The following is a 24,863-nucleotide window of genomic DNA, read 5'->3' as shown; positions in this document are numbered from 1 at the left end:
AGCAAAGGAGAAAAGGAAAGATATAAGCATCTGAATGCAGAGTTCCAAAGAATAGCAAGGAGAGATAAGAAAGCCTTCCTCAGTGATCAATGCAAAGAAATAGAGGAAAACAACAGAATAGGAAAAACAAGAGACCTCTTCAAGAAAATTAGAGATTCCAAGGGAACTTTTCATGCAAAGATGGGCTCGATAAAGGACAGAAATGGTATGGACCTAACAGAAGCAGAAGATATTAAGAAGAGGTGGCAGGAATACACAGAAGAACTGTACAAAAAAGATCTTCACGACCAAGATAGTCACGATAATGTGATCACTGACCTAGAGCCAGACATCTTGGAATGTGAAGTCAAGTGGGCCTTAGAAAGCATCACTACGAACAAAGCTAGTGGTGGTGATGGAATTCCAGTTGAGCTATTTCAAGTCTTGAAAGATGATGCTGTGAAAGTGCTGCACTCAATATGCCAGCAGATTTGGAAAACTCAGCAGTGGCCACAGGACTGGAAGAGGTCAGTCTTCATTCCAATCCCAAAGAAAGGCAATGCCAAAGAATGCTCAAACTACCGCACAATTGCACTCATCTCACACGCTAGTAAAGTCATGCTCAAAATTCTCCAAGCCAGGCTTCAGCAGTATGTAAACCGTGAACTCCCAGATGTTCAAGCAGGTTTTAGAAAAGGCAGAGGCACCAGAGATCAAATTGCCAACATCCGCTGGATCATGGAGAAAGCAAGAGAGTTTCAGAAAAACATCTATTTCTGCTTCATTGACTATGCCAAAGCCTTTGACTGTGTGGATCACAATAAACTGTGGAACATTCTGAAAGAGATGGGAATCCCAGACCAAGTTATCTTAGAATCTATATAAATATTAAATTACTTGTCAAAAACATCAGAAAAAATCTATTACTCCTTTCTTGATATCTCAAACACATAATTACAGAAATGACAGCATTTATTGAACTTTCGATATTACTAGAAATGTTGATATTGATAACAACTGGATTCAAAGGTATGGCAATTGGACATAATTATAATTTGGGCTCTCATTAGCTGTATAACAGTGAAACTGGGTCTCCCTTCCTAATATTACTTCTCTCACATTGTTAATTAAAAAGAAAAAAGATGAAAGAAAGACAAATTGTCTGTGGTATCTGTGTACCTGTTAGAGTATGATTACATATAAAATGTTTTGAGAGGAAAGAGAAAGAAGAGTTAATTCTGCCAGAGAGGAAGAGACAATGTCAGAAATAGGAGTATTAAGCTTCCCTGGTGGTTTAGCTGGTAAAGAATCTGCCTGCAATGTGGGAGATCTGGGTTTGATCCCTGGAGAAGGGAACGGCTACCCACTCACCTGGAGTATTCTTGCCTGGACAATTCTATGGACAGAGAAGCCTGGCGGGCCAAAGCCCATGGGGTCCCAAAGAGTCAGACACTGCTGAGCAACTAACACACTTTGGAAGGATCAGGTAGAAAAAAGTGGAAGATAATTCCAGGCACAATAAAATGCAAAGTAAAGGAAGTGAAGTTGCTCAGTCATGGCTGACTCTTTACAACCCCATGTACTGTAGCCTACCAGGCTCCTCCATCTATGGGATTTTCCAGGCAAGAGTACTGGAGTGGGTTGCCATTTCCTTCTCCAGTGGATCTTCCCAACCCAGGAATTGAACCTGGGTCTCCTGCATGGCAGGTAGACGCTTTACCATCTGAGCTACCAGGGAAGCCTTAAAAAGGAAAGGAAAGGAGGTTTGAAAATCAATTGAGATTTCCAGTAGAAAGCTGTCCAACGTGGTAGACTAAAAGGGTTATGGTTTGTGCATCTGTGCTGTGTGTGTGTGTGTGTTGACATACATTTGAGGGCATGTTTAATAGATGAAGATGTAAACTCGGAAAAGCAGAAAGTGTATAGAGACAGAAAGAAAACGGGAAGCAGGTGAGGAAGTACTGCAAACCAAAGGGTCTTCAACACCATGCTAAATGTTATAAGTTGACCTTCACTTGAAAGTTAAAGGCAAAGTTGAAACAGAAAAGTGATGTGAGCAACTATGATTGTATAGAGCCTTAAGGGAGTGGAAAGACAGTGCCATAAAACAAGTCATTAAAAACGATTATTCTTGTCCTAAGCAAACCTAGGGAACATTATTGAAAATGATGAAAATGGGAAGGATACATTATATTACATTATTTTTGCATTAGTGAAAAAACATCTGAAAATCTCTAAAGTGCATTTTTAGAATGTCTTTCCCAACTCTGCTGCTGCTGCTAAGTCACTCCAGTCGTGTCCGACTCTGTGCGACCCCATAGAGGCAGCCCACCAGGCTCCCCCGTCCCTGGGATTCTCCAGGCAAGAACACCGGAGTGGGTTGCCATTTCCTTCTCCAATGTGTGAAAGTGAAAAGTGAAAGTGAAGTCGCTCAGTCATGTCCGACCCTTAGCGACCCCAGGGACTGCAGCCTACCAGGCTTCTCCATCCATGGAATTTTCTAGGCAAGAGTACTGGAGTGGCTTGCCATTGCCTTCTCCGTAAAAATATCTAGTCTAACTCAATTATGGTGGAAGCATGTAGGGCATTATCCTTGGTTTAATAAAGGTATGAAAGCATTATGATATTCCCCCCTGTGCCCAAGTTCTACTCCATTCTCAATGGAGTAAAGGGAGTTGCATTTTAAAATATAACACCTTCAAGTCTGATTTAATGAACCAGAATATATGAGATGAAAGAGAGGGGATTTAAAATTTGGAATTCTTTTATAATAGGCTTCTCAAGCATCTGTCTTCATTGTCACAGGCCTCCAGAGATATTTTATAAAAAATAATTTACACATAATTTGAAAAACAACAAAAAATCTTACCACAGTGAGTCAACAGCCATTTAAATCTGCTAGGACTTTGAAAATTGATCTTTCACAGCTGTCATTTTGTTGAAAAATATGTGAAAGACTTCAGATTTTTTTTTTTACAAGAACGTAGTATTCATAACAAAGGCTATTCCTACTGTTTAGTTAAAAGATATGCAAAGGTACTATAAATACACATGTTCTATATATGGTATTAAAATAAATGAAATGTAGAATATTTTTCTACATTTAGAATATTTACTTTTAAAATGTTAAGACGATGAACATATGAAAACTTATCCCATCTGTGACTTTGAACTATTGACTACTTTTCACTTAGTAAATTATAAAACAGTGCCTTACCAATATACCTCAAATATTATATTTAATGTACAGTCAGGATAAGATTCTTGTATACTTTATATACTATAACCACATTTAAATTTTTTCCTTTAACCAGGTAAACTTTGGTTGCCATATAAACTTCACTGTTTATCTTAACAATTATGCTTTCATTGGTTAAAATATATATATATATACATGAAATGATGCGAAGAGCTGACTCATTTGAAAAGACCCTGATGCTGGGAAAGATTGAGGGCAGGAGGAGAAGGGGATGACAGAGGATAAGATGGTTGGATGGCATCACCGACTACATGGACATGGGTTTGGGTGGACTCCGGGAGTTGGTGACGGACAGGGAGGCCTGGAGTGCTGCAGTTCATGGGGTTGCAAAGAGTCGGACACAACTGAGCAACTGAACTGATACTGATATATATGAAAGCCCTCTAGTGACCAAAATTGTAGATAGTTCTACTGTCCTTGGGCTTCCCAGGTGGTGTTAGTGGTAACGAGCTTGCCTGCCAATGCAGAAGTAAGAGACTCGAGATTCGATCCCCAGGTAAGGAAGATCTCTTGGAAGAGGGCATGGCAAACCACTCTAGTATTCTTGCCTGGAGAATTCCATGAACAGAGGAGCCTGGTGGGCCACAGTCCATGGGATTGCAAAGAGTCAGACACAACTGACTGACCAACACACACACACTACTCTACTTGGTCAAATTCTCTATTGTTATTTAAAAAACAGGGAGACTTCCCTGGGAGTCCAGTGGTTGAGACTCTAAGCTTCCAATGCAGGGGGCACAGGTTCAGTCCCTGGTCAGGGATCTAGTGTCCTTCATACCATGTGGCATGGCCAATAAACAAATAAAAAATAAATAAAAATCATTAGCCTATTTGTTACATTGCTAATCTAAGACCCAGAGGGAGGATAAAGGGAGGAGGGAGGTGGGAGGGGGGTTCAGGAGGGGGAACTTATGTAAACCCGGGGCAAATTCATGTCAATGTATGGCAAAACCAACCAATATAATATTGTAAAATAATTTGCCTCCAATAAAAAATAAATTAATTACCAAAAAATAAACAAATAAAACCCAGGAATAGTGTTTCTTCTTTCAAAACTATACTTTCTTTTTTACCAGGGTCTAAATTAATGAAACGGAGAAGGCAATAGCAAGCCATTCCAGTACTCTTGCCTAGAAAATCCCATGGCTGCAGTCCATGGGGTCGCTAAGGGTCAGACACAACTGAGTGACTTCACTTTCACACATTGGAGAAGGAAATGGCAACCCACTCCACTGTTCTTGCCTGGAGAATCCCAGGGACGGGGGAGCCTGGTGGGCTTCCGTCTATGGGGTCACACAGAGTCGGACACGACTGCAGTGACTTAGCAGCAGCAGCAGCAAATTAATGAAAAGGTGAAATAATTGTGCTACTTAACATCATTAAGAAAGGAATTTTTAAAAATATGCCATATAATACAAAATTATGAGGCAATGTGAATAAAGCATGCTGAAATTTCAAAGTTTAACTAGCAGAAAAAATTAGATTTTGCATATGGATTTAGAACATAAATAATCCAAGAATTAGAGGATGATGACTAAATATTCCAGATAATTTGTAATATCTAGCCATTTAGACATTTTTTCCTGAAGGCTGGTTTTAACCATTTACATAATAACGATGAGGAATGCTTATAAAGTAACGTAGCATTTTTGGACATACCACAAAAACAGAGTTGTTAAATTTAACTGAGGAAGGCATGTAAGTACACTGCAATAAAGAAGCAAATTACAGTGGACAACAGAGGACATGACTGTCTAAAGGGAACACAAAGAGGGCACTGTCTTGACCTTTTTTGAAAGATTTCAAGAGAGGAGAGAAGACTGACTGGTATATAAAGTTTACAGATTTTTCAAACATACACACACAAAGATCATACAGACCAAATCTGTACACAGGGGTTAACCAGCTTATACCACACCATTTTGAGAGCCCTGGCACAAGAGACTATGTCATTATACCATTCCAGGTTAGAATTAGTCTCTTTTTGCACCTTTGAGAAAACATTTAGACAGATGGTTCTGAAAATGAATATACTCGATTTGGCCTTAAGGAATAAATGAGGGCATCTTACTTGCTGCAGGGTCAGTTTAGCTCTTAAAGCATCCTCTCAACCTTTCATTGACTCATTACATGTAGGAAGAAGTGCCCATTGAGTACCAAGCAGACCTTATGGAGGACAGGGATTTGTCTAGCTGTCAATACATTTGTTAATGTATGCTTCACTAGTTAGTTAATTTTTTTAAGGAAATCAAGTCCCCAACTTCAATGTTTATTATTACTGCACAAAATTTGACTGTAGTCCACCTCAGAAGATGTTGCAACATGAGGCTGTCAATGCATGTTACTGAAGGACTTTTTATTACAAGCTGTTTCAAAGCATTACTCAGCAAATAGTGCCAATACACAGATAGTTCACTTAGAGTCAGTGGTCAAAAACAATACAGTAATAATCCAATTCTCTAAAATATAAGAAGAGTACTCTGCTGCTGCTGCTAATTCGCGTCAGTCGTGTCCAACTCTGTGCGACCCCATAGACGGCAGCCGACCAGGCTCTGCCGTCCCTGGGATTCTCCAGGCAAGAACACTGGAGTGGGTTGCCATTTCCTTCTCCTGCAAGGATGTTAATGTGTATATTAGAGAGCTAACAGTATTTTAGAATCTCCTTCGGCATTAACAAATAAAAGGAAAAACAGTAAAAATCCTTAATTTCATAAACAAAATAAATAAAGAGGTACAACCCACAGTCTTAAACTTGAAACACTGAAAGCAAAAGAAACAGAATTTTAACTCAAGTCAGTACATATCTTTAAACTGGTCTTAGTGTCTCAGGATGGTACCAGTGAAGTTAACAACAGTCTTCAAGTTTTCCAAATTGTGTGAAATATGAAAAAAAATAGATGTGGACTCTGAGTGGGCAGAACTGTAGAAGAGAGGACAGTGAAACAATTAAGTAAGCAAGGGGCTGAACTGTAGGAATAATACAACAAAAAAAAGGGCCAATGCAAAAGCCTTGGATGCAGTAGTAGAAGGAAGCAGAACACAACATTTACCTGTTCTATAAAGGAAAAACAACAATTGCAGGATCCCTCTTCACCCTTCTCCTGCCCCTGCTGCCCTGGCCTTCAAGCTATAGAACTGTGATTAGAACATGAAATAAGCTCAGCTTCACACTGGGGCTAGCTTGGGAAGATAAGTCAGAAGTAGACATGCTAGGAACATAGGAAAAGTCACCCGTGCTACTTGAGGCCCAATGGAAGTTCAAAGCAGAGCTGCTTAAGTTAAGCAAGACAGAAAGAATTGGCATGGTGACTCTAGAAACACAATTGGGGCAAGAAAAGCAAAGAATCAAAAGAGTACATTATGCAAAAGACAGGTAAAAAACTCATTTTGGAAGAAATTTGCCCTGAGTGCTTTCCGTGCTATAGAAACACTCAGTGAAATAAAATAAACAAACGACAAAAGAATAAAACAGAAAAGGAATTGAAGACCCAAAGAAACATGGTGCATTTCCAAACACAACCACTACCAAACTCACAAGAAAATGCAAACAGCAAGCTAGAGAACAGACATGACTGCAGTGCAATTACTGACAAAAAGGGAAAGCTTGATATGATCTCTGTGACTGCAGAAAAAAATTCTGGAGTTTCAGATAGGCCTGTTTGGAATATTTTCAGCATCTGGGGTAAAACTAAAATACCATATAATGAAATATCAAATAATTGTAATTTCAAGCTAATAAACTATTTTCAAATGTTTACAGAATTTCTGGACAATTCAGCATCCACATCAGAGGAAGTCAGAGAAGATGGACAAGTTCCAGTCCCCAGACTCTAACCCAGGCCCATCACTCTTCTTTTCCCACCGTAGTGTTCCTTACACCACGAGTATCTCAAATACATATGTGTGCATTCCCCAGGACATACTTTAAAACTCTGTCCAGTCTCTACAGATAGTCTACATTTGACCAATAAACCTAAAGATAAATAACTCTGTGTGTGCTTAGTCACTCAGTCGTGTCCAACTCTCTTTGCGACCTCATGGGCTGTATGTAGCCCGCCATGCTCCTTTGTCCATGGGATTCTCCAGGCAAGAATACTGAAGTGGGTTGCTGTCCCCTCCTCCAGGGGATATTCCGAATCCAAGGATTGAACCCAGGTCTCCCACTTTGCAGGTGGATTCTTTACCATCTGAACCACCAGGGGAGCCCAAGAATACTGGTGTGGGTAGCCTTAGCCTATCCCTTCTCCAGGGAATCTTTCTGACCCAGGAATCAAACTGGGGTCTCCTGCATTGCAGGTGGATTCTTCACCAGCTGAGCTACAGGGGAGCCCCAAATAAGTCTAAAGATAAATATATCAGTGGTGTGGTCTATATTCAGAGAGCTATAGGAAGCTACCACACTCCTTGAAATGTATTTGGATCTCATGGTAGAGAAAAATCAGAATCTAGGGTGCTGCAGTATGTTCCACACGGGAAATATGGACTCTGACTGCACATAGCTGCCTGGGTCTCCTGAAGCAGATAGAAGAGGGTGGGGTTGGGGAGCTCTAAAGTACGGTGTTCAAGCCAGGAGTCTGTCTTGCTCAGATCTAAAGATAGTGTTGACTGCAGAAATTAGAGAGAAAATGACAGTAACTGCGAAGGAAATTCAAAGTTGATACACAGCACAGAGAATATTGGTTTTCCTAGGAAGTAAACATTATTACAGAACAGAAGGAATAACACACTCAAAATGCTTAATTTCTCTGAAAGGAAGAAACTACCAAATTTGGCTGTTAAACTATGCAATATGCTGCAGTGAAATCTGTTGGTGAATGATTGCCTCTAAGGAATATCCAGCATTTTAAGGATAGACATCAAGGAGAAGTTGCAAGTTAAATGCAAGGAAGAAAAATCTGGTATCAGAAAATTCTGGTATCAGCCTTTACCAGGGCAACATCAAACAGAAGAGGGAAAAGCAGCATATACAAAGTTCTGAGGGAAAGAATGTGTGAGCCAAGAATGTCATTCTCAGCCAAGTTGCTATGCAAGTATAAAGATAACAGATGTAACAACTTCATATCTCAAGTACCCAAAAAAGATAGCAAACACCAAAATTCACCAGTCCAAAAGATGGCAGGGGAGGCTGTGATGAAAGTGAAAGCCTTAGTTGCTAAGTCCTTTCCAATTCTTTGCGACCCCATGGACCGCAGCCCACCAGGCTCCTCTGTCCATGAAATTTCCCAGGCATGGATACTGGAGTGGGTTGCCATGCCCTCCTCCAGGAAATGTTTCCAACCCAGGGATCAAACCTGGGTCTTCTGCATTGCAGGCAGATTCTTTACTGTCTGAGCCACCAGGGATTAGCTCAGTATTCCATGGCCAGGTCCACACATTTTGAAGGACAAAAGTACATTCAGTTCAGTTGCTCAGTCGTGTCCGACTCTTTATGACCCAATGGACTGCAGCACGCCAGGATTCCCTGTCCATCACCAACTCCAGAGTTTACTCAAAATCAGGTCCATCGAGTCGGTGATGCCATCCAACTATCTCATTTTCTGTCGTCATTACCAGAATATTAAAAAAAAAAAGTCCTTCAATATAGAGACAACGGACAGAGATTCTCAAGAATATAAGAGCACACAGATTACAGGATCTTTTGAATACATCTTTGTAAACAAACACAAATAAGACAAACAAAAATTACTTGACACTATACTTGACAGCATGGGCTCATATCAAACGTGGAAAAGTATTTCAAATCCAGTTTTGTTTTTTTACATTTCACAGTCATTAAATGATAAAATCATAATTTAAGATAAAGTAATAAATTATACAATTTATATAAATTCTAAAAACACACTTAGACTACGTATTATCATGAGTACCGATGCTGTTAAAGTTCAAAAGCATGTGTAGGGAGGACAAGCAACAGCTTCAGGAGGAAAGAGGAGATTGGATTGGGAGTAAAGGACTCAGAAGTTTGGGTGTATCTGTTTATTTTAAATAGGAAAAATAAAATTCCAAGGCAAACATGACAAGGATAAATCTGAATCATTTGTACCAGGTACTTATTTTTTTTTATTTTTATACTTTCTTTCTATATGGTTAATACATTAATAATTAAAAATATTTAAAACTGCAAAGCCTGCAAAATGCATTAGTGTGCTTTACCATGTAGCAGTTTTGAACATTTTAACTATATTTCAAGTGATGTTATCAAAATGCAGATTCTTTATTAAGAAAACAAATAAGAGCTCTGTGGCAAGCTTCTTCTGCAGTGATGTCTCTCGATGAAAAGAAATTAGTCACAAAATATGTTTCCACTGATATCAGATGACTTAAAATATATTGATAACAATGAAAACTGTTCATAAGAAATATGATCTCAAGTTTAAAAATAACTATAATATATATATTTGGGGACCTAAAGATAGAAAGTTCACAAGTACACTGTAAAATTCTTGCTTTGCCTACAAGGATGATATGTATTTATATTGTCCTTAAACTAGCTTTGTTACATCAGGATGAGTTTAGTAATGAAGCACTCATGTAGATTTCTTGGCCCTTCTCATAAGTGAGTGATCTCAAGTTCATTTGCAGTGAGTTCTAGGTGCAACAAGGGTATCTCCCTGCCTCCACTGTGTGGAGCTGAATTGGCAACCCTAAGATGCCCTATTTGGACTAACCCATGATTTCAGGCTGTAGTATGCCATTAAATGTTTAACAAGCAGCTCTCCAGGGGAGGGAATGCCTCTGATTTGTGTCACTTAACAATTTCTATGGTGTAAATACTACCAATAGGGCTAATTTCAAGCTACCAATACAATATCACTGAACAGAGAAGGTGTGAAAGCAAGGGGCTCTCACAGCTCTGTGAGCTGACTCCAGCATGATACTGCTCATTGTCACTCTGCAAGCTGCCTTGTATCTGTAACTTAGGTCATATTGGAGCTCCAAGCTGATTATGGTGTAGTTTAATTTCTCAAATGGTTTAAAACCTGTGTTGGCAAGAGGAGTGCTAATTATTTCTTTTTCTTTTTTTTCTCCTTTTTATTTATTTATTTATTTTTTATTGGAGGCTAATTATTTTACAATATTATTTTGATTGGTTTTGCCATACATTGACATGAATCCGCCCTGGGTGTATAGGAACTCCCCCTCCTGAACCTCCCTCCCACCTCCCTCCTCCCATTATCCTCCCTCTGGGTCATCCCCACACACCAGCCCCGAGCATCCTGTAACATGCTTTGACCCTGAACTGGTGATTCGTTTCACATATGACAACATATATGTTTCAATGCCATTCTCCCAAATCATCCCACACTCACCCTCTCCCACAGAGTCCCAAAGACTGTTCTATATATCTGTGTCTCTTTTGCTGTCTCGTATACAGGGTTATCATTTGCATCTTTCTAAATTCCATATATATGCGTTAGTATACTGTATTGGTGTTTTTCTTTCTGGCTTACGTCACTCTGTATAATAGGCTCCAGTTTCATCCACTGCATTAGAACTGATTCAAATGCATTCTTTTTAATGGCTGAGTAATACTCCATTGTGTATATGTACCAAAGCTTTCTTATCCATTTGTCTGAAGATGGACATCTAGGTTGCTTCCATGTCCTGGCTATTATAAACAGTGCTGCAATGAACATTGGAGTACATGCGTCTCTTTCAATTCTGGTTTCCTCGGTGTGTATGCCCAGGAGTGCGATTGCTGGATGATATGGCAGTTCTATTTCCAGTTTTTTGAGGAATCTCCACACTGTTCTCCATAGTGGCTGTACTAGTTTGCATTCCCACCAACAGTGTAAGAGGGTTCCCTTCTCTCCACACCCTCTCCAGCATTTATTGCATGTAGACTTTTGGATAGTAGCCATTCTGACTGGTGTGAAATGGTATCTCATTGTGGTTTTGATTTGCATCTCTCTGATTATGAGGGATGTTGAGCATTTTTTCATGCATTTGTTAGCCATCTTTCTATCTTCTTTGGAGAAATGTCTGTTTAGTTCTTTGGCCCATTTTTTGATTGGGTCATTTATTTTTCTGGAATTGAGCTGCAGGAGCTGCTTGTATATTTTGGAGATTAATCCTTCATCAGTTGCTTCATTTGCTATTATTTTCTCCCATTCTGCAGGCTGTCTTTTCACCTTGCTTATAGTTTCCTTTGCTGTGCAGAAGCTTTTGATTTTAATTAGGTCCCATTTGTTTATTTTTGCTTTTATTTCCAATATTCTGGGAGGTGGGTCTTGGAGGATCCTGCTGTGATTTATGTTAGAGAGAGTTTTGGCTACATTCTCCTCTAGGAGTTTTATAGTTTCTGGTCTTACATTTAGCTCTCTAATCCATTTTGAGTTTATTTTGGTGTATGGTGTTAGGAAGTGTTCTAGTTTCATTCTTTTACAAGTGGCTGACCAGTTTTCCCAGCACCACTTGTTAAAGAGACTGTCTTTTCTCCATTTTATATTCTTGCCTCCTTTGTCAAAGATAAGGTGTCCATAGGTGTGTGGATTTATCTCTGGGCTTTCTATTTTGTTCCATTGATCTATATTTCTGTCTTTATGCCAGTACCATACTGTCTTGATGACTGTGGCTTTGTAGTAGAGCCTGAAGTCCGGCAGGTTGATTCCCCCAGTTCCATTCTTCTTCCTCAAGATTGCTTTGGCTATGCGAGGTTTTTTGTATTTCCATACAAATTGTGAGATTATTTGTTCTAGTTCTGTGAAAAATATCGTTGGTAGCTTGATAGGGATTGCATTGAATGTATAAATTATTTTGGATACCGACTCTGTGGACATGAGTTTGAGTGAACTCTGGGAGTTGGTGATTGACAGGGAGGCCTGGCATGCTGTGATTCATGGGGTCACGGAGAGTCGGACACGACTGAGCGACTGAACTGAACTGAACTGAACTGAACTCATTTTTACGATATTTATTCTTCCAATCCACGAACACGGTATATTTCTCCATCTATTAGTGTCCTCTTTGATTACTTTCACTAGTGTTTTATAGTTTTCTATGTAATTATTTCTTTCCTTTAAACATCAAAATATATAGAGGTCCAATATATGTGCCATTTCAAATTTACCTTTATGTCTCTTTGAGAAATACAGTAAATCAAATACACTAAGCACTTAGCAAATAAAAATGAATAGATACATTTGCTTTTGAAATATTATAGGGATATTTCCATATATATATGTATGTAGATATATCAATATATACATAAATAATAGCATGCTTTGCAACCTTTTTTCAAACATGCCACCCTTTTGTTAAAAAATCATTTGGCTGTACTAAAGTGAATGAAGACATTTCACATGCTAAAGTTCTGGGAAATTAAAAATAGCAAATATTCTTTTATTACTAGCCTTAAAAATTCCTACTGAATCTGCTTTCTTCACAGATATCTGGTAATCATATTATATATGTAGATTGAGATTGAATAAAATACATTTCCAAACAGTTTAATACTGAAACATTAAGCACAAAATATTGCATATGTATTGTAGAAAGTCTCTTCCTTTTGTAAGTAAGCAAGGTATCTCCAGAGGACACACTTGCTCAGAGTGAGGTACAAGGAAGGCATCGCAACTGAGAGACTAATTGCTTACAGTTGTTTATACCAGACACCAAAATTACATATGTGGCCATTTTAAAAATCGGTAAAAAGCTACTTTGGCAAATTGTCAACTTAATTATGCCCCTTTTACAGGTTATCTGTAGTCACAATTACACTGAATTTTAGATGTTGACATTTATATTTACAATTATTTTTTCCATTCTGATATGTTTGTTAAGTACTTAAACTATTTTTTTTCTTCCCCAAATAGTAATTACTACCATGAGAAAGTCTTTCTACTTTCTTTGGAGTTTAGTGTGACAAGAGATTATAAAAAAAAAAATTTATCCAAATAATAGCTACCAACCACTCTTGAACCTCACATCTATTAAGAAAAGAGGTGCCATAAGAAGTGGAGAGAAAACTGAGCCAAAGACAAGCAAATATATAATCTTAAATTGGCTACCCAGTTTAACTTCTCAGTTGACTTCTTTCAGGACACCCAATGAGAGCATAATTCCAGATTTTCAGTCAATAGAAATTAAAGTACAATGAAACTCCATCATAATGTGGTAAGCAGCATTCAAGAGAGTTATTCGTATAAAAGATGTCAGTGATATTACAAGGATAATGAAAAGAACTGGACAAGTCTAAATAATTAGACGGTTTAGAATACTATGGGTCTAGATGTGTTCCAAATCTATAAAGTCCAAGCTGGAATTAGGCACCACTGCTCTGTCTTAAATATAGAAGGGGGAAAAATATTTAGTACCAAGTCTATTTGGGATCTCCTGTATAGTGACAGAAATTCAGGCATCTCCTGATTAGCTGTCATTTGTGTCAACACCCCCATGGAGAGTGCTGGGAATGATGAATAACATGAATACGAGAACTCTCCTCAATTTTCCTAGCTCCCCAAGGCTGGGGACAGAGGAAGGTCTCACTGTTCCTTACATATCTAGCCTCCTCAGTAGACCACTTTCCTTCAAAAATGTGGGCTGGTTTAAGAATAAAAACCAATCGTCAATCACTATCATCCAAATTCTTATTATCATGGGGCATGTAATTGCACGGTTTGATTGAGCTATGTTCTCCAATACTAGAGGACTGCAATGGACAATCCCACATATCATATTCCTAAGCGTGTAGATTTTATATTAAATGAAGAAATGTTAGAAAAAAAAATACATTGGTTCCTAAATTATTATTAATCTACCTAATACACCACTTCCCCTGCTCTTTCCTCTCCTTTTCTAAATTTATTTATTCAAAAGCTTCTACATATATTAATATATCTGTAATAAACAGCTTTTCTTCCTTCTGTTCTTTCCTTTACATACTAAACTATTAAGCACCATAAAAATCGTTTGTAAAACGATTGAAAAAAAGTCAATTTTGAATCGAAGAAAACCCATCCATTGAAATTGACTGCCAACATTATAAAAATCTATCTTTTTGATTTGTACAAGTAAATTTGACAGACTGATGTCAACAAGTCAATATACAAAATCACCAACAGAAATTGAATATTTATATTATTAAAGATCACATTAAGTATTCATCATTACCAGAGACCACAGTTAACAGAAATAATAAATAAGTATAAAGTTATAAGGAAAGGCTGGGGTGCCATCTATCAGTAGAAAATAAGGGGGAAATGTGAACAATCAGAAGTATATCTCTTTGTCTTATAAAGCTTCTGGTTTTCTGTTCTACCAACTTTCTGTTTACACTCAGGCTCCATTGATGGCTCAGTATAACTTGGTTTTTTTCCCAATGCTTTTCTTTTTTCCTAGCATTGGATCTGCAATACCTATTCCCTTATTTCATTCATTGTCATGACCCACAAAGGAAATGGAAACATTCACAAATAAAGGCATATTTCTTATAAAGAAAAAATACTGCCCAACTTGTCATTAAAATATAATTTTCTAATCAGGAGAGCAAAAGTAAAAAGGCTTATAATAATTACTGTGGCAAGCATGTAACCCAAAGCAGGTATTTTATTTAGACAGTTTGGTAGTCATTGTTTTAAAAGAGAACACAGAAAGGTTGCTTGGTCTCACCATAAGCAGCTGAACTCCTTACATTAATGTTACTGACCTGAGGCATCATGAAATCTTTGTGTGGAAGCACGTGGAACAATAATTTTGGTGAGTAATTTTAAATTAATCAAAATAAAAAATAGCCCTCAGTTCCACCTCCAGGAATTTATCCTATCTATGTATGCATGTATTTATACATATAATTTAATACTTTCACTTAAGTACTCTTTATTTCATAAGTATATACGCATAACTCTAAATATATCCCTATCATGTATATGAGCATGCTAATCTAAACATCACTAGTTAAAGCACCATTTACCAGAAAAAAGTAAAAGAACAAAAGCAAACTGTCACAAACTGAAAGAAGCAAAGTGAAACAAAAACACAAAACATAATGAAATGTCCATCAATGGGAAGCTGGAGTATACAGAGTGCAGCTGAATAAAACTGATGCAGAAAGGTCTGATATACTGATATGGCTGACTAACAAAGATCAAGAAGCTGTATTTTTAAACAAAAACAAACATACAGAATGGTACATATGGTGGGATTGGGTTCACTATGAAAATCCCCGAGGAAGACTCTAAGTTGGAGATTAATATATGCTATTTCCATAATCTTAACATAGTAAGTTTTATAATTCCATCACATTTTCCCTTTAGCATTGGAATAGATTCACTGACGAAGTAGCAGATGAAGTAATTAGCTCGCTTTTAAAGTCTATCTTGTATATATGTTGAAATAATGCAAATATGCACGTATATAAATAACAGAATCACATTCAACTCTAAGTGATGCTAATATGATACAATGTCAGGGGAACAGAGATCAGTGAGTCTAGATTTATACACAGCATATTTATATGCGCATTCCTGAGCATATGGACACTGAACAGACTACATATTTAAACATACTTCCCAAGATCCTTTGTTATTCTGAGTTTGCACACATACCTAAACTCCATAATTCAAAGGAATTATGTTGGAAATCCTCTGAAAATAATACACTTTTGAAAAAATGAAGCTATATGTGTGAAGGTTTTATAGAAGGATAAACCATTTGTGTTGAGACAGTGGGACTGATAATGTTCTGGGATTTTGGAGTATAAAGAAAAATGTACTTGGAATGTAAAGAAAGATATATTTTTGATATATCTTTGCATTTAAATTTTTACTATGTGTATATGTAATTTTTTTTTTAATCACAACACATCATTAGATAAATAAAGGTATCTAGAAATGGGACAAAAATAAAAAGATTTAGGAAGAGGCATCTGTAGTCAAGAGTATTGAATGCCATCTATGTGACTTAGGCCTAGGTTTATGATGAATGTGCTTCCATAAATAATTATTCCATAAATAATTATAAATCAAACAACAACCTTACAGCTAAAAAGCCAAAATCAATGCAATCATTTAATGTTACTAGTGCTGAGTTTCTGTCTTCAGCCCCTTACCCACAGCCATAAAAAGTGATATTTCTCATACTTAGGTGCTTCTCATGGTTGCCTGACTGCTCGAACCACCTCTCCTCTCACGTCACTTTATTCTTCAGGTCACAATCATGCGACATTTTTCAAAAATGAGAAATTCCTCCACCTAAACCTCTTCAGTTGTCCCTATGCATCATCTCGGTAAATTCTAAACTTTTAAACAAGCCCATGAATTGTCCCCTAACACACTCCCCTTGTTCTCTCAGTCAAAGAATACTTGAATGTGAACTCTGACATACAGTGGATACCTACCCAATGGAATATAAACGGTATGTTCAACTTCCAGAAAATACCTTTAAGGGAGGAGTTTTTGATCTGCTGCCCTTTCCTCCTTTCTGATGCTTGAAATGTTGATACAATGACTGAAGCAGCCATCTAGGACTACAAAATAGGAGATGAACATTGAAGATGCACATATCTTATATGAGAGATAAATTGATTCCTCACTCATCTAAACTCCAGCTATGTGGAGAATTAGCTCCTCAGAGTTAAGTCTGATCAGAATGAGTACAAAACATCCTTTATGATTTCATTTCTACCTATCTTTCTAACTTCATCTCTCACATTCCTACAGCTTCATTCTACATTGAAACTACATCTATCTACCACTCCCCATGTTATTTCCTATGTCCACATATTAGGGTAAGTTGGTCCCTGTGTCTGAAATGTTCTACTCCTACATCTACTCAGCCTCAGCTCCTTTTCATGGGAAGCTAGCCAAGGCACCCAAGAGAAGACAAAAACAGTCTCTCCCTGGCCCCTCACTACATAATCTGTTTGACAAATTGCAGTTGTTTTGGAAAGTTCAGACAAATCTTAGAGCTGAAGAAAATCTTAACCTATCACCCACTCTCACTGGTCCAGGAGGGGAGAAACAGGTAGAAAGAATTTAGAAGAAATACTACAAAGATAAAAAGTGAACCTCAAATATCATTATGAATATCCTTACAGAAAGAGAGAATATACTGCATCCAGTGAAAAGGAATAATGTTCTATGAAAATATGTAATACAAATTAAGAAAGGCCTCTCATATATTGAACACTTTATTACCACATTTCAAACTCCAGTAAAAAGATTAGAAGACAAAATTCCAGAAAGTAGGATAAAATGGCTGAAATGAAAAATAGGAAAGAAATGATAAAACATTGTAGGATCAATCTGGGACATTCTATAATCAAATTCTAAGAATTATCAGAAAGAGAGAAGAAAGATTGCTGAGAGAGAATTATCAAAAACAACATGTGAGTACATCTCAAAACAGTAAATTATACTCAGTAAATACTCGCTGAACCATGCATATAGTCATTCTTTATCTCATGTAAAACCAGTCAAAATCACTGACCACAAACTACTGGGTAGGCCAAAAAGTTTGGTCAGAGCCAAACGAACTTTTTGGCCAACTCAGTACTTGCCAGAATGTAATTCTAGGCACTGGAAAGAAGAGATGAGTAAGACAATGTTTCTGCTTTTCATGATCTTATTCTATTAAAGAAGAAAGACATAAAAAATCATAACTACAATATGATGACATAATAAACATTTATAAGACCTCTTCCCAGGAGTCCCAGGTGGCTCAGTGGTAAAGAGTTCACCTGCCAGTGAAGGAGTTGCAGGAGACATGAGTTTGATCCCTGGCTTGAGAAGATCAGTTGGAGAAGGAAATGGTAACCCACTCCAGTATTCTTGCTGGGATAATCCCATGGTCAGAGGAGGCTGGTGGGATAGAGGCGACTGGGTTGCAGAGTTGGACATGACAGAGCTACTGAGCGTGCATGGAAGAATTTGCTAAAAGAGTGTAGAAAGAATGTATAGTCCATTCAAGTTGGAATTTCACAACATAATATTTATGTGTTACATTTATGAGTTAATACAGTGCTGTTCCTTACTTTTCATTTTATTTTGAATCCTTTCTTATAAAATGTATTTTGGCATTTAATTTAATGTTAAAAAAACCTTTATAATTTATGTAATCCAAATGTAATTGAGCAAAACCAAGTAATTCCATTGCTTTTTAAATTGGGTAATATATACAGATAAACATAAGAACCTTAGTATAGGTCAAAAGGTTTTTTCAAAGTGAACACAACCAGGTGACTAGAGAGCAAGAATCTGAATATTCAGTTCATTCAGTTCAGTTGCTCAGGCATGTCCAGCTCTTTGCAGAACGATGGACTGCAGCAGGCCAGGGCTCCCTCTCTATCACCAGCTCCGGAGTCCACCCAAACCCATATCCATTGAGTCGGGGATGCCATCCAACAATCTCATCCTCTGTTGTCCCCTTCTCCTCCTGCCTTCAATATTTCCCAGCATTTGGGTCTTTTCAAATGAGTCAGCTCTTCCCAACAAGTGGCCAAAGTATTGGAGATTCATCTTCAACATCAGTCCTTCCAATGAACACTCAGGACCGATCACTTTTAGGATGGATTGGCTGGATTTTCTTGCAGTCCAAGGGACTCTCAAGAGTCTTCTCCAACACCATAGTTCAAAAGCATCAGTTCTTTGGTGCTCAGCTTTCTTTATAGTCCAACTCTCACATCCATACATGACTACTGGAAAAACCATAGCCTTGACTAGACAGACCTTTGTTGGTAAAGTAATATCTCTGCTTTTTAATATGCTGTCTATGTTGGTCATAACTTTCATTCTAAGGAGTAAGCATCTTTTAATTTCATGTCTGCACTCACCAACTGCATTGATTCTGGAGCCCGCCAAAATAAAGTCAGCCACTGTTACCACTGTTTCTCCATCTATTTGCCATGAAGTGATGGGACCAGATGCCATGATCTTAGTTTTCTGAATGCTGAGCTTTAAGCCAACATTTCTGCTCTCTTCTTTCACTTTTATCAAGAGGCTTTTTGGTTCTTCTTCACTTTCTGCCATAAGGGTAGTATCATCTGCATATCTGAGGTTATTGGTATTTCTCCCGGCAATCTTGATTCCAGCTTGTGCTTCCTCCCGCCCAGTGTTTCTCATGATGTACTCTGCATATAAGTTAAATAAGCAGGGTGAAATGTACAGCCTTGACTTACTCCTTTCCTGACTTGGAACCAGTCTGTTGTTCCATGTCCAGTTCTAACTGTTGTTTCCTGACTTGCATACAGGTTTCTCAAGAGGCAGGTCAGGTGGTCTGGTATTCCCATCTCTTTCAGAATTTTCCACAGTTTATTTGATCCACACAGTCAAAGGCTTTGGCCTAGTCGATGAAGCAGAAATAGATATTTTTCTGGAACTCTCTTGCTTTCTCCATGATCCAGCAGATGTTGGCCATTTAATCTCTAGTTCCTCTGCCTTTTCTAAAACCAGCTTGAACATCTGGAAGTTCACAGCTCATGTACTATTGAAGCCTGGCTTGAAGAATTTTGAGCATTACTTTACTAGCATGTGATATGAGTGCAATTGTGCAGAAGTTTGAACATTCTTTGGCATTGCCTTTCTTTGGGACTGGGATGAAAACTGACCTTTTCCAGTCCTGTGGCCACTGCTGAGTTTTCCAAATTTGCTGGCATATTGAGTGCAGCACTTGTACAGCATCATCTTTTAGGATTTGAATTAGCTCAATTGGAATTCCATCACCTCCACTAGCTTTGTTCATAGTGAGGCTACCTAAGGCCCACTTGACTTCACATCCCAGGATGTCTGGCTCTAGGTGAGTGATCACACCACTGTGATTATTTGGGTCATGAAGATCTTCTCAGTACAGTTCTTCTGTGTATTCTTGCGTACTCTTCTTAATATCTTCTGCTTCTGTTAGGTCCATACCATTTCTGTCTTTTATTGAGCCCATCTTTACATGATATGTTCCCTTCGCATCTCTAATTTTCTTGAAGAGTTCTCTAGTCTTTCACATTCTATTGTCATCCTCTATTTCTTTGCATTGATCACTGAGGAAGGCTTTCTTATCTCTCCTTGCTATTCTTTGAAACTCTGCTTTCAAATGGGTATACCTTTCCTTTTCTCCTTTGCATTTCACTTCTCTTCTCTTCCCAGCTATTAAGGCCTCCTCAGAGAGCCATTTCATTTTTATGCATTTCCTTTTCTTGGGGATGGTCTTGATCCCTGTCTCCTGTACCATATCACGAACCTCCATACATAGTTCATCAGGCACACTGTCAGTCAGATCTAGTGAGAAATAAATCTATTTCACACTTCTACTGTAGAATTGTAAGGGATTTTATTTAGGTCATACCTGAATGGTCTAGTGGTTTTCCCTACTTTCTTAAATTTAAGTCATTACCAGCACCGAAATGATCTTTGGGTTCCTTCTAGTCACTGCCCTCTCCCAAGGGAAATAATTTCCCTGACATCTAGTAGCATGGATTAGTTTTACTATCCTTGAACTTCATAAAAATGGAATCATATCCCATATATACTCTTGTATCTAGCTTCTTTGGCTGAATATTATATGATATATCTACACTGTTGGATATACAGTTTTATTTTAAATAAAGCTTTTTTAAATAATACTTTTAGATTTACTGTATATTTGAGAAAAAATGCAGTGAGTTTCAGCTTGATTTTCCCTATTATCAGAATCTTATATTAGCATGGAGTATTTGCCACAATTAACAAACCAACATAGTCCCACTGTTAACTAAACCTTTGCTGTTATTTTTGTTTAGTCACTAAGCTGCGTCCAACTCTTAGCAACCCCATGAACTGTAGGCTCCTCTGTCCATGGGTATTCCCACCAAAAAATACTGAGAATTATTTCCTTCTCCAGGGGACTTTTCTGACCTACCGATCAAACCTGTGTCTCCTGCATTGGTAGGTGGGTTCTTTACCACTGAGCCATCAGGAAAGCCTGTTAACTAAAGCTTATATTTACTGAAATTTTCTGTTTTTCCATTATGTCTTTTCTGTTCCAGGGTCCTATCTAAGACCCCACATCATATACAATCATTGTGTCTCTTTAGGCTTTCTGTGTTGTTCCAGTTTCTCATATTTTTCTTTTTTTCTCATGAACTTGATAGTTTTAAGGATTATTAGTCAGGTATTTTATAGAATGTCACTCAATTAGGATTTATCTGATGTTTTTCTCATGGTTAGTCTGAGGAAATGTGATTTCAGGGAGAAGACTGAAGAGGTAAAGTGCCCACTGTCATCACATGATATACAGGGTATTTAATATCAATATGATTTATCACTGTTGATGTTAATCTGAATCACTTTGCTTTAGGTAGTGTTTCTCAGATTTCCCAAATGCAAAATTACCCATTTTCCCCCCTCCCCTTTCATATTACGAAGAAAGTAATAAATATGAACAAATAACAGGCTTATTTAACATAACAGGCTATGACTCCAAAGCATAGCATCTTAACTAATATACTACATAGAAACCTACAAGAAAATCACATTTATCACAGATCCAATGTATGACATCCATGTAGAATATCAGTCCAAAAAACACAGACATATTACAAATACGTTTTTCATACAGAATCATCTAAATTATCAAAGTAGTTAGTTAACTTGATCTTTAGATCAGTATGCTTCTATAGAAATAGTCTTAGACTGAGCTGATATAAGACCAAGTGAAAGAACTAGACAATAACTATATAGTTCATATAAAGATCATCTGAAGATCTGGGTTAGTAAAATTTTGGATGACTCTTTTCCTTTTTCATTCTTTTTACACATGTAGACCTAATTACAGATTTTCTTAAGAAAATTTCCAAAAATACACACCATATCATACTAAAAGTTGATATTACAGAAGAAAATACAGAAGAACACTGAGGGAATTTATTCATAGAAGATTAAAACTGATCACACATTTAATGTATTAAGGAATACCTTATTAAGAACGTAACAAATAAGTTGTTGCTATGATTTTTATCTAAGAAGACAATTTCTAAGGCCATTGGGACATATGTCTGACGAAAAATATTAACTCTTTCTTTAGTTTAATGAGTAAAATATTCTATTAGCCTAACAACTCAGAAAGCAACATATTATATTTTCTATATACTATACTGTAAATTATAAATACCCTCAACTCTTAAATGCCATTCAGTAATTTAAATTACTTTCCCAAAGACCAGAGGCTGAAGTTACATTTCTTCACTTTATGTTTAAACCCACTTTTCATTCTCCTTTTTGAACTGAAGTAAAAATAAGACAATGGATAACTCATATCTCCTCTACACTCAGTAGTAATAGAAATGACAATGATCTTCAAACACAGATTCTGTTGTCATCATTCATCGCTGAGGCAAAATGATTCTTGATCTTCATGCTAACTTTGAAGATGTGGTCTGCCCTGACTGTTATATACCACAAATCTGAATAATCAATTTAAATCAATAAGAAATACACTGAAACCTTCCTAGAAAATGTATGCTATTAAAGTTCAATCAACTTAAAACTGATATTCATACTAAACTTCAAAAGAGTAGGAGAAAACTATATTGAGCTTCTACATGATCCAGTGGTGTGCTTGGAGTCAGGTCATACTGGATTACAAGAAGCACTTGCTAAATATTTTGGAATTTGTGAACCTATTGTAAAACACAGACATTATTAAAAATTATTCTGTAAAATTACAATTAATCATACTAAAAACAAAGGTAATAAATATTCAAAACTCTTCAATCAGAGCTATGCTATTATATGTAACTTTGAGGTCATTTACATCCATTGCATGTGGCAGAAGTTCTACATAACACACAATTGTATGCTACTGTGCATCTTTTCCCAATTCCACATTCAGTAACATCGAGTTAGTAGCCTAAAGTAAGTCATCGTGGGAATATTTAAACCATGAAAATAAGAAAATAAGCATATGTCATAAACAAGGGTTTTGTTTCCGCATATCAGAGAACTTGAATTCTTGCTTCCTTAAAAAATGGTGGCAATATCCAATGTTACAGAGTTTCTGTGAACAGCACCATGAGATGATATAAGTGAAGTTATCACAGATGCTCAGTAAATGTAAGCTAAGTGCACACACAGGCTTGGCAACATAACACACGTGAAAATAGAAGCTATGAAGGGCAAGGTAGATTAACATTTTCTAAATTGTTTGTATATTTATACTGAATATTAGCAAATCAAAGCTCAGAGAAGTTCCACATATAAGAAGCCAATATATATGGCTTCTCTGGTGGCTCAGATGGTAAAGAATCTGCCTGCAAAGTGGGAGACCCACGTTCGATCCCTGGGGTCAGGAAGATCCCCTGGAGAAGGGAATGGCTACCTACTTCAGTATTCTTGCCTGGAGAATTCCATGGACAGAAAGCCTGGCAGGCTACAATCCATTGGGGTCTAAAGAGTTGGACAGGAATGAGCAACAAATACTTGCACTTCGCTTTCATCTATCTATCTATCTATCTATCTAGCAGCGTTCCCAAAAGTTCTCGTATTTTTCTTGATTTTCCAATTTCAGTATATTGCTAACCCATTCCTCTCCAAAGTACTATATCTAATAGTGTAATGAGTTCTCTCAGTTCTACCTATGTCATGTGACTAAATATGTATTTATTGCTGTTTCATTTCTCTGGTAGTACCTAAATCAGGATCTCAGTACTTCTCTACAAACAAAATTATATACCCTGGAAATTTCCTCATAGCACCTGTAAATATCAGTTGTTTCTAAAGTACTTTAGGAAATGATATTGAGATGAAGCATGACACTTGGATGCTTTTACAAAGGCCTGCAACATATCTAGGCTATAGAGAATTTAAAATAATGGTAAGTTTTTAAAAAGGGTTCAGAAGTCAGATAAGAGCAATTATAGATTATACATTTATCTATGGATAACTCTTTTAGAAACAAATTATTATTAAAGAAATAGCCTGAAGGGTGACATTATAATGATGTCAGTAAGTTAAAGCTTCACAGTTAAAGGAATCAGTTAAATGCAGTTGATCAAGCTACACACCACGAACAGGTGAGCTTACATTTTTGGTAAGAGTGATTAATTATACTAAAATGCAATTACACAAGGAAAAATTTCTAGGCAGGGACTGATACTTATTGCCTAAATATAAAGTGACTCTGTTTATGAATTATTTTTTAAAGTATCTCTTTGAACATGAAGTAGATCATATATCTGTAATCTTTTAATTGTCATTTACTTGAAGACTAGAAAACATCACAAAGCTCTTTTGCATCAATGCTCTTTTGCATAATTGATGCCAAGACACATACTGGACAACAGTTGAGTAAGAGGGGAAAAAACATGTCAATATAGTCAGTATTTCTTTCTTAAAACTTCTCATCCCATCCTTTTTCTGTCAGGGTTTTATTCTAATTCTTTCCTTAATCTTAACTTCAATTGAGGTTAATATGAATTCTTTATAATTTATTTCAGAAAGTATTTAATATAAATTTTATTATTGTTACTGTCATTCTATAAAATTTCCAGGACTGAATATCTCCTATTATGGCAACTTCAGGGACCTGAAACTGTCATCCACTGCCTTTTCTTGCCACAATATGCTACCCCTAGTCCCTGTAAACAAAACAAAGCAAAATGTAATGCCTGCTCCCTGGTGGCTCAGTGGTAAAGGATCCTCCTGCAATGCAGGAGGTGTGGGTT

The 24,863-nt window shown here is 37.1% G+C and overlaps 1 protein-coding gene and 1 non-coding gene across 4 annotated transcripts in view; both read right to left on the bottom strand.

Moving 5' to 3' along the window:
• PRR16 (proline rich 16) overlaps window positions 1–24,863 on the bottom strand; it is a 302,248-nt gene that overhangs the window by 132,648 nt on the left and 144,737 nt on the right. The gene's annotated exons all lie outside the window — the stretch shown is intronic.
• TRNAG-GCC (transfer RNA glycine (anticodon GCC)) lies at window positions 1,646–1,717 on the bottom strand. The gene has a single exon. It is a non-coding gene; the product is annotated as a tRNA-Gly (tRNA).

The sequence above is a fragment of the Moschus berezovskii genome, chromosome 8 (genome assembly GCF_049115385.1).
Source record: "Moschus berezovskii isolate FMDL1 chromosome 8, NW_MosBer_1.0, whole genome shotgun sequence".
Taxonomy (NCBI): domain Eukaryota; kingdom Metazoa; phylum Chordata; class Mammalia; order Artiodactyla; family Moschidae; genus Moschus; species Moschus berezovskii.
This window is presented reverse-complemented; position numbering and strand designations above follow the sequence as displayed.